Raw genomic sequence first — 15,602 nt, forward strand, 5'->3', positions numbered from 1 at the left:
ACAAGGGAATCTCATTGAAGGTTTTCTTTAATTCTGTGATAACCTTAAATAAGGAATTTAGGGGTTTGGATAGTTTTCAAATTAACAAGATAATTATGTACCCCGCTCATGGCGTAAAGTGCTAGTTCAAGATTAGGATGAGTGAGGGAAGGCCCGATGGTATGACCGTTTTTCCTTGTCATCACAAAAGGATGAGTCGGTTCCATTTGGGTGTCACTTGGGTGCCAACATCTAGTGAGAGACTACTAGGGAAACACTTGTTAATGGCATGTGATTACACTTTCCCCTATGTGTGTCCTAAAACCATAACCTAAGTGTTGTGTGAAGCCTCTCATGTGTTCCTGACTTGTGGTTAAGCCTATTTTTGTGGCGTTAAGTCTATCTTTATGTTTTGTCTTTAGTTTTTTTCTTTATGTATGATGTATGCCCTTGGTTACGTAGGCGTTGTCCTAGGTATAGAGCGTCTCCTTGCCTTATGTCATTCTCTAGAGCACAAGGGGGTGGATCTTTTGGGTTCCACATGATCGGGTGGTTTGGTACCTTCTTCCATTGGGATAGTTTGTCGGTTTCTCATGTGCATGATGGATACTTATTCTTCTCAATTCTTGTGGTATATGTTCATGGAGTAGATGTGATCTATTCTTTATGTTCATAAAATATTATTGTAATATATCATATATATATTATTCATGTAATCAATATGCCATGATATTCTATTGTAGTGGATAATGTATATTGAAATTGGAAACCTTGTATGAGATGTATTAAGCAATATAAAGGTGATTTATGTGATTTCTTTTATATAGAAACAGTACCAGCTATATTTTAGGGATGTATGGATTATCTTTTATATTAGGGTTATTAAATTTAATAGAACATTTGATAATCAAATATTAAAATGGACTTCATGTGTTAGAAGTGTATCTGATATAATCCATGATTAAGTATTCAACGGGTTAAAAGATTACTTTCCTATGTTTTATGTAATTAAATGAACATTAGTTTAAGTAGGGGAAAATCATGTATCAATGCTTATTAATGTTGCACATATGTTTACTTATGTTGTATCTAAGTAATGTCGTTTAGTTACCCTAGGGAATAGAATGAAAATGTCATAGATAATTTTTGCTTGTTCATTTATGAATATGTAATCCTTTTGGTTTAAAATATGTATTTAATTTAGACTTCATGTGTTATTGTAAATTTATAAAAAAATAAATTAAAAAAATCTAGCTGATTGGTTAGTTTCTCTAGGGTTTCCTCGATAGGCATTACATCTGGTATTAGAGCCCATGTTCATACACTAGGTACTCTAGTTTCATATGAGCTAATTGTACATGTTAGTGTAACTTGAGTTAAACCTTTGAATTTATCTTTTAAATTTTACCTCTTGCAGCGGTTTTCCCTATATTCTATCTTATAATTATTTTGTGCCTTGTGTAGATAAGATACCTCCTAAGGATAGTGGTCATGGGCAAAGTAACCATATGGTTACTCGACAAAGCCCTTGTCCTAAGATTTCTGAAGAGTCTCAATAGGAGGATCAATAAAATGATCATCAGAAGGATCAGTGGTATACCATCAAGAGGAGGAAGCTTAGGGTGAGAACCAAAAAGGTAATGATAGAGTTCCTCAGTTTATTAATGTTCTATACGAGCTTCTTGCTCATTTGGGACTGAGGCAAGAAGACAATCAGTAGGGAGACTCTTATCATTTTGATCATCAAGAGAAAGTTGAGTATAAGGAGAGAGAGAGAGAGAGAGAGAGAGAGAGAGAGAGAGAGAGAGAGAGAGAGGTCACCTTGGCATAGGGATATTGTGGTTCTAAATCGGGATGCTACACTAGTAGTACATATGAGGGACATTCTTAGGCCTCGACCTCCTACATTTTATCAATCTAGCAGTGGTACGGAGGTGAAGATGTGGCTTTTGGAATTGGGTAGGTGTTTTTCTATGCATCAATATGGTAGTAACACCAAGGATAGGTACACCTTTATCCATCTTTGTGGGTTTTCTTCTACTTGGTGGTGTCTAGAGGTGCATAAATTTCATTTGGATATTGCATCAGTTTCATGGGAGATGTTACTAGAGAGATTTTGTGCTTGCTTACTATCAGACCATTGGAGACAGAGGAAGGAGAATGAGTTCCCTGACTTGAGATAGTTGGCTATGTCAGTTGAGCAATATTAAAATATTTTTTTTGAACTTAAGAAGTTTGTAGGGATAACAGATGATGAGGCTATGCTTGTGCAAGCCTTAATGTGTGTGTCAATGTAGGAGTTTAGATTTTTTAACTCAAGTTTATGGATGTAGCCATGGAGAAGGACAAATTAGTTGAGGAGAATATGTTTATGGCTCTTAGTGGATAGTTGGGATTGTAGAATTGTAGTGCTCCAATTTCAGGTTTTGTTGTGAGAGGCACTCAATCATAGTTAGCAGGATCCACTAAGAGTCATCCTCTACTATTCAAGGGTGTACAGAATCAACCAAAGATGAATTTTCAAGGACAAATGTTTTCTCATGGTGGTGATTCTCAGATAGGGAAGGATCATAACTGGTAGCACCACAAGAACTTTCATGCTACCCAACTAGCACAGAGTTCTCAGTAGAATTCTAGTAAGGTTAGCTTCTGGTAGTCTAGTGCACCTTTGGTAGGCAGAGGTTTCAGTAGGGGTGGTTGCTTTACTTGTGGGCAACAAGGCCACATTTTAGTACATTACCATCAAATATTAGCATAGATGTCTATCCAAAGAAAAGTAGCTTCAAATCCTACTGTGGGAGATGCAGGGAGATCCTAGCAAGTCTTTGCAGCGATTGATAACTGTCAAGCTAAGCATGAGGGTATAGTTGTGGATGCCTCAGGTGGGATAGGTGATATTTTTTTCTCTATATTGTTTTATTCATGAGATTTAGATTCCTTTATTTCTCCTTCTTTAGTTGAGCGATGTGGTCTCTTATTAGAAAAGAAAGCCAATAAGTGGTAGGTTGAGTTAGTTGTTGGTTCCAAGGTAGTTGTGGATTGTCTTGTTGGTGGTTGTGTGTTGGACTTAGGAGTCTTCATCATTGTTGTTGATCTTTGTGGTCTTTTGTTGGGGTCATATGGTGTTGTCTTGGGTATTGATTGGCTTGAGTCACATCAATCTAGAATAGATTACCAACAGAAGGTAGTTTAGTGTCTTGGTGACCATGAACAAAGAGTGGAGATTTTGGTTGTGCAACAAACTATTTCTCTTTGAACGATTTCCATTATATAGTTAAAGTGGTGTTTGTAGCAATGGTGTCATTTTTTCATCTTCACATTGAATGATTTGGATGAGAGAGAATTGAGATGATCCCCTTCTCTGTTGTCCTATTATTCAGGTGTTTCAAATGTTTTTCCCAATGAAATTTTGAGTATGCCACCAAAGCATGAAATTGATTTTCGAATTGACCTAGTTCTTGGGGAAAAGCCGATATCTAGAGTGCCTTATCGGATGACCACTCAGGAGTTGAGTGAGCTACGATTGCAGCTTTAGAATTTGTTGGCTAAGAGCATCTTTCATCTTAGTGTTTATCCATGGGGAGTGCTAGTCTTATTTGTTAGGAAGAAGGACAAATCCCTTCACTTTTGTATAGATTACAGGTAGTTGAATAAAGCAATGATGAAGAACTCATATATTTTCGAGGATTGATGATGATCTCTTTGATTGGTAAAAAAGAGATAAGGTATTTTCTAAGATAGACCTTAAGTCAAGGTAGCATTAGCTTCATATCCATGAGGAGAATATTCATCTCATAGATTTCCACACTTACTATGGGCACTATGAGTTTACAGCGGTCCCATTTGGATTTACCAATGTGCCCTTAGTTTTTCATGAGTCTAATGAATGGGGTATTCATGACCTACCTTGATAGAGTTGTCCTTGTGTTCCTAGATGACATATTGATTTATTCGAGGACTGTGGAGGAGCATGAGGATCATTTCAAACAAGTGTTGTAGTGTCTCCAAGATAATCATTTGTATGCCAATCTAGCTAAGTGCAAGTTCTTCTAGACTAAGGTGAAGTTCTTAGGTCACGTCATTTCTGGAGAGGATATCACTATGGATGGAGATTCAAGAAATTATGGATTGGCTAGCACATACTAATGTGGTTGAGGTTCACAGTATCATGGGCCTTGTAGGATACTACCATTGGTTTGTCTACGGATTCTCAAGGATAGGCCATCCCATTACTTCTTTGTAGAGGAAAGGGAAGAAGTTTGTTTGGACATAATAGTTTGAGGCAACTTTCTGGACCCTGAAAGAATGTCTAACTAGTGCACCTATTTTAGCAGTGCTAGATCTAGTAGGATATTTTTTGCGTGTATTGATGCTTCTCTAGAGGGTTTGGGAGTATCTCTTATGCAGGATGAACAAGTGATCACCAATGAGTCTCATAAAATCAAGGATCATGAGCAAAATTATACCCCTCATGATTTGGAGTTAGCGGTAATTGTTCATTCTTTGGTGAGGTAGAGACATTTTATCATTGGGCATCGATTTAAGTTGCATATCGACCATCGGAGTTAGTAGTACATCTTCACATAGCCCAAACTTGAATGGTAGAAAATAGTGATGGATGGAGTTCCTCTATGAGTATGACTTTGATGTTAAACTGTACAATCATGGGAGGGAGAATGTTGTAGTAGATGCATTGAATCATAGGAGACAAGAGTTGGAAGTGATGACTCTCAATATGGATTTGAGGAGCCGAATACTCAGAGAACTTCCTTTGAATATTTGATAGTAGGAGCTGAGAGAAGAGATTGAATCTGGGATAGCTCTAGACAAGAGATTTGTAGGATATTATATGGAGTGAAATGGTCTTCTTCACCATTTGGGCCATATCTATGTTTTGTTATCAAATGGGTTTCGCACTTTGATCATGACAAAAGCACATCATGCACCTTTTTGGGTACATCCAGGTGTCAATAAGATACACATAGACCTTGAAACATGATATAGCATATTTTATGTGTGTGTTTGGAGTGCTAGAGAGTGAAAGTTGAACATCAGAACCCCATTGGGTTATTGTAGTCAATGCTTTGGTCATTTTCTATTTTTGCAAGGCGATTAGGTTGTTTTGCTTGGTTGAATCAATATATTCCATCTTACATTGATGATTTATTCTTGGAATTATTATCATGGAGATCCATACCTAGTGATTCCTTCATTGTTGTGGTGCTTGAGTCAATACTATTTGTCATTCTTCACACTTACATTGACCTTGGACAACACCTTATCTCTACTTGCTAGGTTTGTTTTGTCTTGGGATCTCATGATTTGTACTCAACCCCTAATTATTTGGGTACAACTTTGCAATGACCGATCCTTACTTTGTCAATGCATCTCTACAGTTTTGATGGACTAGCTCATTTCAAAGTGTAGGAGCACAGTTGTTATGCTTCTTACCTTAATATTTTGTCATATCTATATTGGCCCACATTTTATCTTGTCAAGAATTCATGTTTCTAGATCGATTTCCTTAGTGATTGTTAACTGGTCTCCCTTGCAACGGCGCCTCCTTATATTGCCTGGTCATGATCTGTTCTTGATAACTTCTCCTTTGCATCGACTTCAAATTTTGATTGTGTCTGCATTGGACTTTTAATTTTGGATCGGTTGGCATCATTCCTTAGTTTATTAACTCATTATTGTAGATGAGTCATTGTTTGATTGGTCGTCCTTTTGCACAAACATTAATATTTATTTTTACATGGTACTATGTATTTTCTTGTGGCTCACATCACATGTTTTGGCTTGCATAGAGTTTTTTTTTTGTTTTATCTTGTTGTTTGGTACGGTGGTCAATTTCCTTTGTTTACAGATTTTTTTTAAATCCTAGGTACCATTTATGTGCATCTTTGATTTGGAGGTGCATAGAGTAAAGCTAAGTGAGCCCCTATCCCCACTAAAAGTTTTAAATTTTAATAGAAAATATTCTATGAATATGCCTATCAAATTGGTGGGGCATTTTGATGAGATGTCTTTTTTTATCATAGCTCTAAATTTGGTGATAATCTTGCTAAAATTGGTGTAAGGTAGAATTTTTTCTTCTACCCCCTCTTCATTTGTATTTTCAATCTGATAGGTGATTTGAAATGGTGATATCTTGGGCTCACGACCTCATTTTTCAATACAATGTTTTTTGATTTGGACTAGAATTTCATTCTGTTTCCAATGGTGTGGGTGGTTTCTTATTTTGACACATCAATGTTTCAGAAAATGCAGATTTTCACAACTATAGTTGAGTAATCCTTTCTTTTGCAACTTCAGAGGGTTCCTTTGGGTTCATATGGATTCTTTTCCAGGTGTCATTGTTTTTTAAGTGCATGATTTTTTATCTACTTCACATATATACTATCAGTTTGCAGTGATTGTGAGTAGAGATTTTACTCTTAACATATGATCATTTTTGGCCTATTCTGGCATATGTAATGCTTAGATCTTAGTCAAGTCTTTTGCATTAGTATTTTGAGTGTACAATAACCTAATTTGGATAGTTGTAAATAGTGAAATCAGAAGTCCACTTTGCCTTGTTTTGCAAGTGGTCATTGTAATCGCACTAAGTGCCAAATTATCATTTGGGGGGTGTCTTGTGTGATTGTGCCTTTCTTTATCTTATGCTCTTGCACTTTGTTTCTATGGGCTCTCCTAAAATGCTACTTTTAACTCCACATAATTATTCTTCTTGTAAAATTGATGCATGGAGTAAGCTAATGAAAAAATAATTAACGCACTATATTGATGGAACTATTATGACACGAACTGATCCTAAATATGATCCTAATTCTCACATGGAATGGCTCACTATAAACATTATGGCTCTTGGAACTTTTAGGAAGTATGTATCAAAGGATTTCATCTTTCACATTGAGAAGTGTACAACATTTAAAGATGATTGGGATATGTTCGATAAATTAAATTGGACAATTTAATGAGATTAGGAGCTATCAACTTGATAATGATCTTACTTTGTTGGATCCCAAGAATTTCTATACAATCCAAGACTATGTCACTAAGGCAAATGAGCTAAGAGTGAAGCTTAAGGATTGTGGAATTGATAAGAAGGATGTGCAATTGGTCTATAGTTTGTTGGAAAATATTCCATCATAGTATGCGATATTTGTTTCTATATTCTAAACCCGTCGCTTAGCAATACGTAGTTTTTTCACTATACCCTCATTTGATGCATTTACAGATTTTTTTGATATTAGAGCAGTCAAAGTTGATGAGCATGAGGATTCTAAAGTGTTCAAAGTCAAAAGATTTGGTGGCTAATCAAGGGAATCAAGAAAAAGGTTCCAACAAGAAGCAAAAAGGAGTCTAATCCAAAGCCACAACAAAATAGAGTGCAATCATCCTCTCCACAACATGGCAATTCTACATCCTCACCTAAGGGCAAATCATATAAGGAGAAGCTATTTTGTGCATATTGCAAGAATTTAAGACATGATGAACATCATTGTTACAAGAAGGATATTGATGAATTGAAACATCTTCTTGAAAAGAATAAACTTAGTTTGCCTTCAACAATGTCTAGTTCAACTTCTTATTCCCAAGAAAAAGAATTGGATAAAGGAAAGAATCAGACTTTTGGCAAAATTAAAGGACAATCTCTTTATGCTACTACAAGTCATGATTCAGGGAGATGGCTTCTAGATTCAAGATCTTCTCATCACGTGGCATCTTTGCAGTCTTTGTTCTCTTCATTTGAGCTTTGCAACATGCCACCAATTCTGATGGTCAATCATACATATATGAATTTTATAGGGAAAGGATCTATATTTCTATTCGGGATAAATATTTTAATGATGTGTTGTGTGTACCTCATTTGACAAACAATCTTCTTTCCATCTATCAGATCACTCATGGTGCAACAAGGAAGAATATGGAGTTCACACCTGATTCAATCACCATTAGAGACTTGGAGAATAGAGCTATCATTGCAACTAGTGTGGTAGATCATGCATCTCGGTTGTACTCCATTTTTATATTTTGGTCCTATTGATGAAGCCAATTCTTCACATGATCATTCCAATATCGAGGAGAACTTTGGTTACTTGAAATTGGGTGTTCTCACATGTGATCCCATTCTTGAGCCTTGCATTTCATCTCCTCCTATTTATATCACATCTAATATTGCACCTGATGATGTGGATATTTCAATAGTTTTTCCTTCTTGTGATTTAGTGCAATAGGATATACCTTGTCTTCTAGTTATAGTTCCTTGGGATGACTACTTGACAAACATTACAGTTTTGTTTGTGGAATACTACATTGCAAATTTGGGAGACATCATTAATGATAGTCATCCTTTATTTGGTGGAGATGATCTTTCTTTAGTTGTTGAGAGGTAACACTCTAACCCTCTTGTTCATTATCTGCATGATCATTATTTTGAGGTTGACATGATTGTGGATACTTATGTACAAGATTTGGAGGAGGTCTCTTTATTCATAGAGACATGTAAGTCTTTGGATAATTTTCTACATTCATCTTCACTAGATCTTGGATTGTCCTTTTCAACAATTTGGACTAGTACAACTGATTTGGAGGGGGCAACTTTCAGCATTGACATGAGGATACTTGAGTAGTTTTCAAAGACTCCATACATCTTGAGGTTTCTTCCTACATTTTCATTTCACGATTGGGGAGACTTCATGTACATACCTTTAGTTTAATTTCTTCCTAAGGGAAGAAATGTTGTTCTACCATCACGGATTAGTTTCTTCATTTAGTTTCAAGCTTCTACCATTGGTGTATATTTTACATTGAGGGGGGCAACTTGGTCTCTCTTTTTCTCTCTTATGGGGGGACTTTTTCCTCACATGGGGTTTTGTCCTTCCCATTCTTCTTTGAGAGTTTTTTTGTACTTTCATCTCTTTTTTGTGGGATATATTTTTCCCAAAGTGGTTTTCTCCCATTCTTCATTTGTGAGAGATTGCATTGCATTTGTACATGGGTAGCTAACATAGTTTCATATTCGGGACCCATCTTTCATTGTTAGCTTGAGTATACATTCCTCTAAATTGCACTTAAGGATGGGTGTTGATGTAAATTATGTCTCATAATTACACTTCACTTAAGTTGACTTCGAGTGATGCATTTCAAACTAGTTTGGATATGAGATAGTTAGGGAAGTGTGCACATAGGGAAGTTACTTGTAGGAGAAATTCAACCTTTTGTGGCCTTATCTTGTTGTTAAAAATTCCACCTTCATTGGGTGATCCACCTATTGTGGAATACTTTATTATTTCTCCTACCTACCCTCACCTACCCTTGTTTCTCATTGAGTCACATATCATGATTGTGTTCTCACATATCCATATAGCCTTTCCTTTATAAGCGGGCTCATCTACATGTATGTAATGATCTAGTTGGGTATTTTGCATCTTGATAGGAATACAATTTATTCTTGTCACATTTATTCTCTCTTATGTGCTATTCATTTGGCCTCTAGATCTTGGTTTTTATTGGAAAATTTTCATAGTCATGGACCAAAAATCATAGTGAGACAATTACCTATATTTTGTAGAGTTCACCTACAATAATGGATACCATAGTTCTATCAGTAACCCTTCTTTTCAGGATTTGTATTGTCAGCCTAGTCTTATACCTCTGAGTTGGGGTGGATTAAAGGATAGAGTTCTTTTGGGCCCAAAGATGCTTCAAGAGATGGAGCGTAAAGTGATATATTTGGGAGCATTTGGTGGCGATGTCGGATATGTACAAGAAATATGCAGATACTCATCATGTTGATAGATAGTTCTCCATAGGAGCTAAGGTATTTTCGAGAGTTTACCCATGAAAGAGTCATATCCATTATAGAAAAGGCTTTAAGTTGGTACCTCATTTTGTTGGTCCATTCAAGATTTTGGAGAGGATTAGTCTTGTGGATTATCATCTTGCCTTCCCACCCATCTTGTCTCACATCAATGATGTGTTCCATGTTTCATTTTTTAGGCCTTATTTCCTTGATGTGACCCATCTTTTGGATTGGAATGCCTTGTAGGTAGAGGACGGGTAGCTTTCTTTGGATCCCATACACATTCTTCACCATTGGGGGCTAACCCTCAGGGGTCACAAAATATAGCATGTAAGGGTCCAATGGGACCCAAATGATGAGTCTTCAACAATATAGGAGGATGCAACATATACCAGAGATATCTTTCCATGCATATTTGTTCTTAGGATTCTAGGAATAAGCCTAGACCTAGGGGGATAAGATGTAGTGCCCTTCTAGGAATCTTTTATTTGAGATATTCCATGGTGACTGATACATTATGTTTATATGTTGGATGATGATATACTCAAGACTATGATGATGTTAGGGTTGTATTTGGTTATATATGTTTACTCATCATCATGTGATGTGGATTATACTTATTGATCATGATATTTTTCGATGTGTTAACCCTTACTTCATGATTACGTTAGATATGATGATGTTATAGCTGATTCTATGTGGTTGCCATGTTGAATTATTACTATGGAAGTGAAAGGGATGATGTCACAATACTCATTTTATGAATGAGGTGTGATGTTGTGATTCTCTTTCACCTATTTGTTTACTTTATGATTATATATATGTTGTACACAGATGTTTGTTGTTGTGTAGGATTTAGGTACTAGGAATCGACTCCACCTGGTCTCACATGTCTAAGTGTGCCTTTAATCCCAATGACAATTGATCAGAGGTGACATAAGTTCCCATTACATTCGAAACCTAGTGGATGTCTTGTTGGTTCTAGTGTTTATCATAAGTCACCTTGATAGGTGTTATGTGGCTTAAAAGTATATTATATTTTATTTTATTTGTACGTAGGGTTGATATTTTAAATTTGAGGTGATTAATTAATAAATTATTATACATAGTTCTTTTGTATAATTAATAAATAATTCTATGTATATATATAGTTACCCCGACTTCTATTGAGTTTCCACCATCCTAAACCCTAGGTAGGTCTCTCCAATGATTTGGTGCTAGGCCATCCTTCACCAAATTTTAGTTTTAGGATTTTTCTCCCATCAAAAAGCATTTGTATCTTGTTCTGCTTTAATGATCAGATTACTCATTCCAATCAGCCTCCCTTGTTAATATAGATGGAAGTACTTTTCCCTCACCCTGAATGGGCAAAGCAGGAAAGTAAGACAACCCAGTAGGGAGTTCTAGCTATCGCTATATTCAAGTAGGGGTGAAGAATAATAGCTCTATTAGCAGGAAAGAAAGAACAATCCATACAATGGTCAGGTGGGTAACTAAGTGTGAATGATTGTTTTATGGAAATCATATTATTATTGTAATTATGCTTATTTATGAATTTAATTATTTATTTTATATTTGATATTTTGGAGTTCGAAATTGGTAATTAATATTTTTTTCCTTTTTCTTTTCTTTTGAATGAGGATGTGGAGTGAATTTTGTGTCTGCGTGGGAATTTTCTATTTTAAGTCCTCAGTGTTTTGGAAGCACATTCTATTTTTTATTTTCACATGACTTTTGTTTTGAAGGGATTTTTGGTTTTGAAGGGTGTGGTTTTCAAAGGAATTTTCATGAAGATGGTTGGGTGCCCTTGTTTTCAAAATAGAGATTGTGGATTGATTTGTTGAAGGTCTGCAATTTTGGATTTAGGGATTGTTTCATAGATTTTGGGATAAGATTTCTTGCATGTTCTTAAGTGTGGGTTGAAGAGTTGGTAGGATTTTTTCGTAGATGTGTTTGTCTTGGAAGAAGTTGATTTTATTGAGGATAGATCTTTTTGCGAAGGTCTATTCATGTGGAGACATTTTTCTTCTCTATTCCTTGTCTAATTCATCTTTTTTTTACTAAGTTGGTGGTTTTTTGATCTCCTTTTTATTTATGTATTTTGGTTTCAAAAGAGAAAAGATTGTTTGTTGACTATTTTCAAGTTGCCTTAAAGTTATGGAAAGGTTTTGGGTTTCATTTTGTTTAATTTGTTATCATGTTTCTTAAGATTTTTTCATTTTCCTTGTTGGGAGGATGGTTTGATGCATGTACTTTTGAGAATTTTGGGCTTGGTCAAAGAGTGTGTTATCTATGTTTTGGATAAGAAAATACCCTCATTTCTATTGTGTATGAGTTAGATTTTGTGTTCAAAGTTGTTTCGAAGTTTGTTTGATTGTTCAAGTAGTTTTCTATGTCAATTTTTTATCTTAGTCTTATATGCGCTAAAATAGATAACATATGAGATAATAAGTCTTGTATGCACTACAATATTTTAGTGTAGGTACTAGTTTGTGTAGTGTATGAGCTAGCTTGTGTTCTATATGTACCATTCTATGATGTGAATGCTCTACTCTATGTTGTGTAAGTGCTAGAATAATTTTATAAGTGCCAATTTAAGTTGTGAATGTGGTGAAAGAATTAATAAATGCACCATTTCACTGTTTTTCATATTTTGGTTCAATTTCGAAGTTTGAGTCAATTTGAGTCAAATCAGAGGCTTCTACTTGGGTCTATATTTTTCTATGGTAAATTTTCTAGTAACTGATTAATTGGATTTGAGGGATTTATGTATTGTTTTATCTTCCTTATGTATGATTGTATATTGGGTTTATTGGTCTTGAATTCTCAATGTGGCATGAGGCCTATTTGGTTGGTGTAATGTGTTATGGATCAAATGTGTTTATGTGTTTCAACTTTGATACATAACCTATGTAATAAATCTTCATGTGGATTTTATGAGATCTTTATATTTATTTATGATCCCTAGGTTTTAGGAGCATGTTAGGGGGAGTGGCTTCCAAGTGGGTGTTGGGGTACTAAGTGGCCGCCAGGGAATCTCATTGGACGTTTTCTTTTTTTTCAGTGATAATCTTAATTAATGCATTTAGGGGTTTGGATAGTTTTCATATTAACAAGATAATTGTGCAACCTACTCATGGCCTAGAGTGCTAGTTTAGGCATAGGATGAGTTAGTGATGGCATGATGGCATGACCATTCTTCCTTGTCATCACAAAAGGATAAGTTGCTTCTACATGGGTGTCACTTGGGAGTTGGGGTCTAGTGAGAGACTACTAGGGAAACTTGTTTTGATGGCATGTCATGATACTTTCTCCTATGTGTGTCCTAGGACCTTATCCTCGGTGTTGTGTGAAGCCTCTAATGTGTCTATGAATTGTTGTTAATCCTATTTTTTGTGGCTTCTATATTTATGGTTTTTCTTTATGTAATATTTTTCCCCTTGGTTGTGTAGGCATCATCCTAGCTCTAGAGTGTGTGTGGCGCCTTATGTCATTCTCCAAAGCATGGGGGGTGGACCTTTTTGGTTCCACATGGTGGGGAGGTTTGATGTCTTCTTCCATTGGGATTATTCGTTGGTTTCTCGTGTGTGTGATGGATGCTTCTTCTTCTTCTCAATTATTGTTCTATGTATTCATGGAGAATATGTGATCTATTATTTATGTTCATGAAATATCATTGTAATATGTAATTTGGATATTATTCATGTAATCAGTTTACCAAGACATTCTATTAGAGTGGATAATGTATATTGAAACTATAAACCTTATATGAGATGTATTAAGCAATATAAAGGTGATTTATGTGATTTGTTTTATATAGAAATGGTACTGGTTGTATTTTAGGGATTTATGGATTATCATGTATATTAGGATTTGTAGCATCATAAAATTGTGACCCTTGCAATTTTCGACCACATATGGTTCTTCACATTGGCAAACAAATCCCTATGCCTTATTACAGACCTGAGACATGCTCGTACCCCCTCAAACATGCATTTCCTTACACCCTGCACTTCATGTCCTAAATTAGGGGAGGATATGGGTGTGGCACCCCTATCCCCCTTAGGATAGGGGCGTAGCGCCTCTGTCCTTGCCCTATTTTGGGCCCACTACACTTAAACCCTATATTGGACTTGTCAATCATGAGCAGGAAAAGGTTTTCCTATGTCAGCCTACGAGAGAAAATTTGTTACAAACCCTAATTAGCAAGTATATAATGAGCATTTCCCCTCCTATTCGAATAAGTTCAATCAAGTCATGAAGCTCAAAATGTTTAATAAGTTCAACAAGAAAAATCAAGCATTAAAGCATTCCTTTCAAGTATTGAGAATTTCAAGTCTCCTTTCAAGGCTAGATGTTGCATTCAAGTCAAGGATTCAACCATTGAAGATGAGATCTCTTTCAACATTCAAAGCATTCAAGTTCATATATCCTTTCAAACAACTCTATCTACATTTCAATTGCATCCTCTCTTGAGGTTAATTCTACTCCATATATTTATTTTCATTTACTTGCAAGTATTTTTTTATCATTTGGTTAATTCTAAATTGGGATTTCACCTAAAGGAAAACTCCCAATCCCAACAACATTTCCTCTCTTTTTTGTGTGTAGGCTGGAGGTGTACAACTGTAAAAGCATAGTTGAACTTCATTTTTAGAGGCAGAAAAACCCTTTTGGGTGCATGGATTTTTTGAAGGACCAAGTACACTTTCAACCTAGTCTCGACAACTTTCGTTCAAATTTGCAGGGGAGCTTCATCTCGACATTTCACTACTAATTCCAGGTGCACAGCTTCATCCTGCATCTCTATCTCAAGTTATAATAATTTCATTATCATATTTACACTTAGTCTCAAATTGCTTAATTCAACTTGTCCATTCTAAAAGAGGGGTACTTTTTCAATTCATTTAGCATTCAATCTCTTTCCATTGACGTTGGGTCTAGTAAATTCACTCCCCCTATTTTAAATGTAATGTGTGTAAGAAGTTGAATGGAATCCTTTATGTTCACTCCTTTCTTGAGGAGGATAAAGCTTTCCACTTGGTCTCCTCATCACCCTTTTCACCACATTACATTTTGGTGAACCCAACGTGAAACATGCTTTACATTAAAAAATATTGCATATTTTTCATTTACAAGTTTAATTTTCTTGCAAAACTTAGTGGTTAAATCATTCAAAACCCTACTTGTTAAATTTAAATTGGACTTGTGTTTTGCAAAAATTGCCATCTATTGCTTTAGATCTAAAAATTGCATTGCTTGCCAAATTTCATTTCTTCATTTTCTTGTTCAATTTGAAAATCAAATTTACAAAATTAAGAGTTTAATTGTCAAAACCCTGATTTTCATATATCAACTTGAACTTGTGCAAAAATTGGAGTTACATTTAATTTTCAGATTTAGGAATATTTTCAGATTTGTCCTCTTGCCTAAAATTTAAAATTCAATGGTTAGGTCCTAAAACCCTAATTTTAAAATTTACTAGGATTTTGTGTAAATTTCAATCAATTTCAACCAATTTCAATTTTTTAAACATTATTCAAGGTGGCCCTATCCATTAGGTTTGACCCTTTTTAAATTTGCAATTCAATTTCTTATCTTTTACATGGCTCTAATAAGGTCCTATTTTCACATTCAAACCTTAATTTTGCTTATCTAAACTTCGTAAAATCAACCAATTTTTTGGGGTTATCTCTAAAATCATCGTAGCTTTCATCCTTGAAAATTTTCGAAAAAGTTGGGCAGACCAAGTGCACTTTCAACCCGGTCCTCGGCTTTTTTCCCAAAATTTTGGGAGACTGTTATGAATGTATTT

This window comes from Cryptomeria japonica, chromosome 10, assembly GCF_030272615.1.
Source record: "Cryptomeria japonica chromosome 10, Sugi_1.0, whole genome shotgun sequence".
Classification (NCBI taxonomy): Eukaryota; Viridiplantae; Streptophyta; class Pinopsida; order Cupressales; family Cupressaceae; genus Cryptomeria; species Cryptomeria japonica.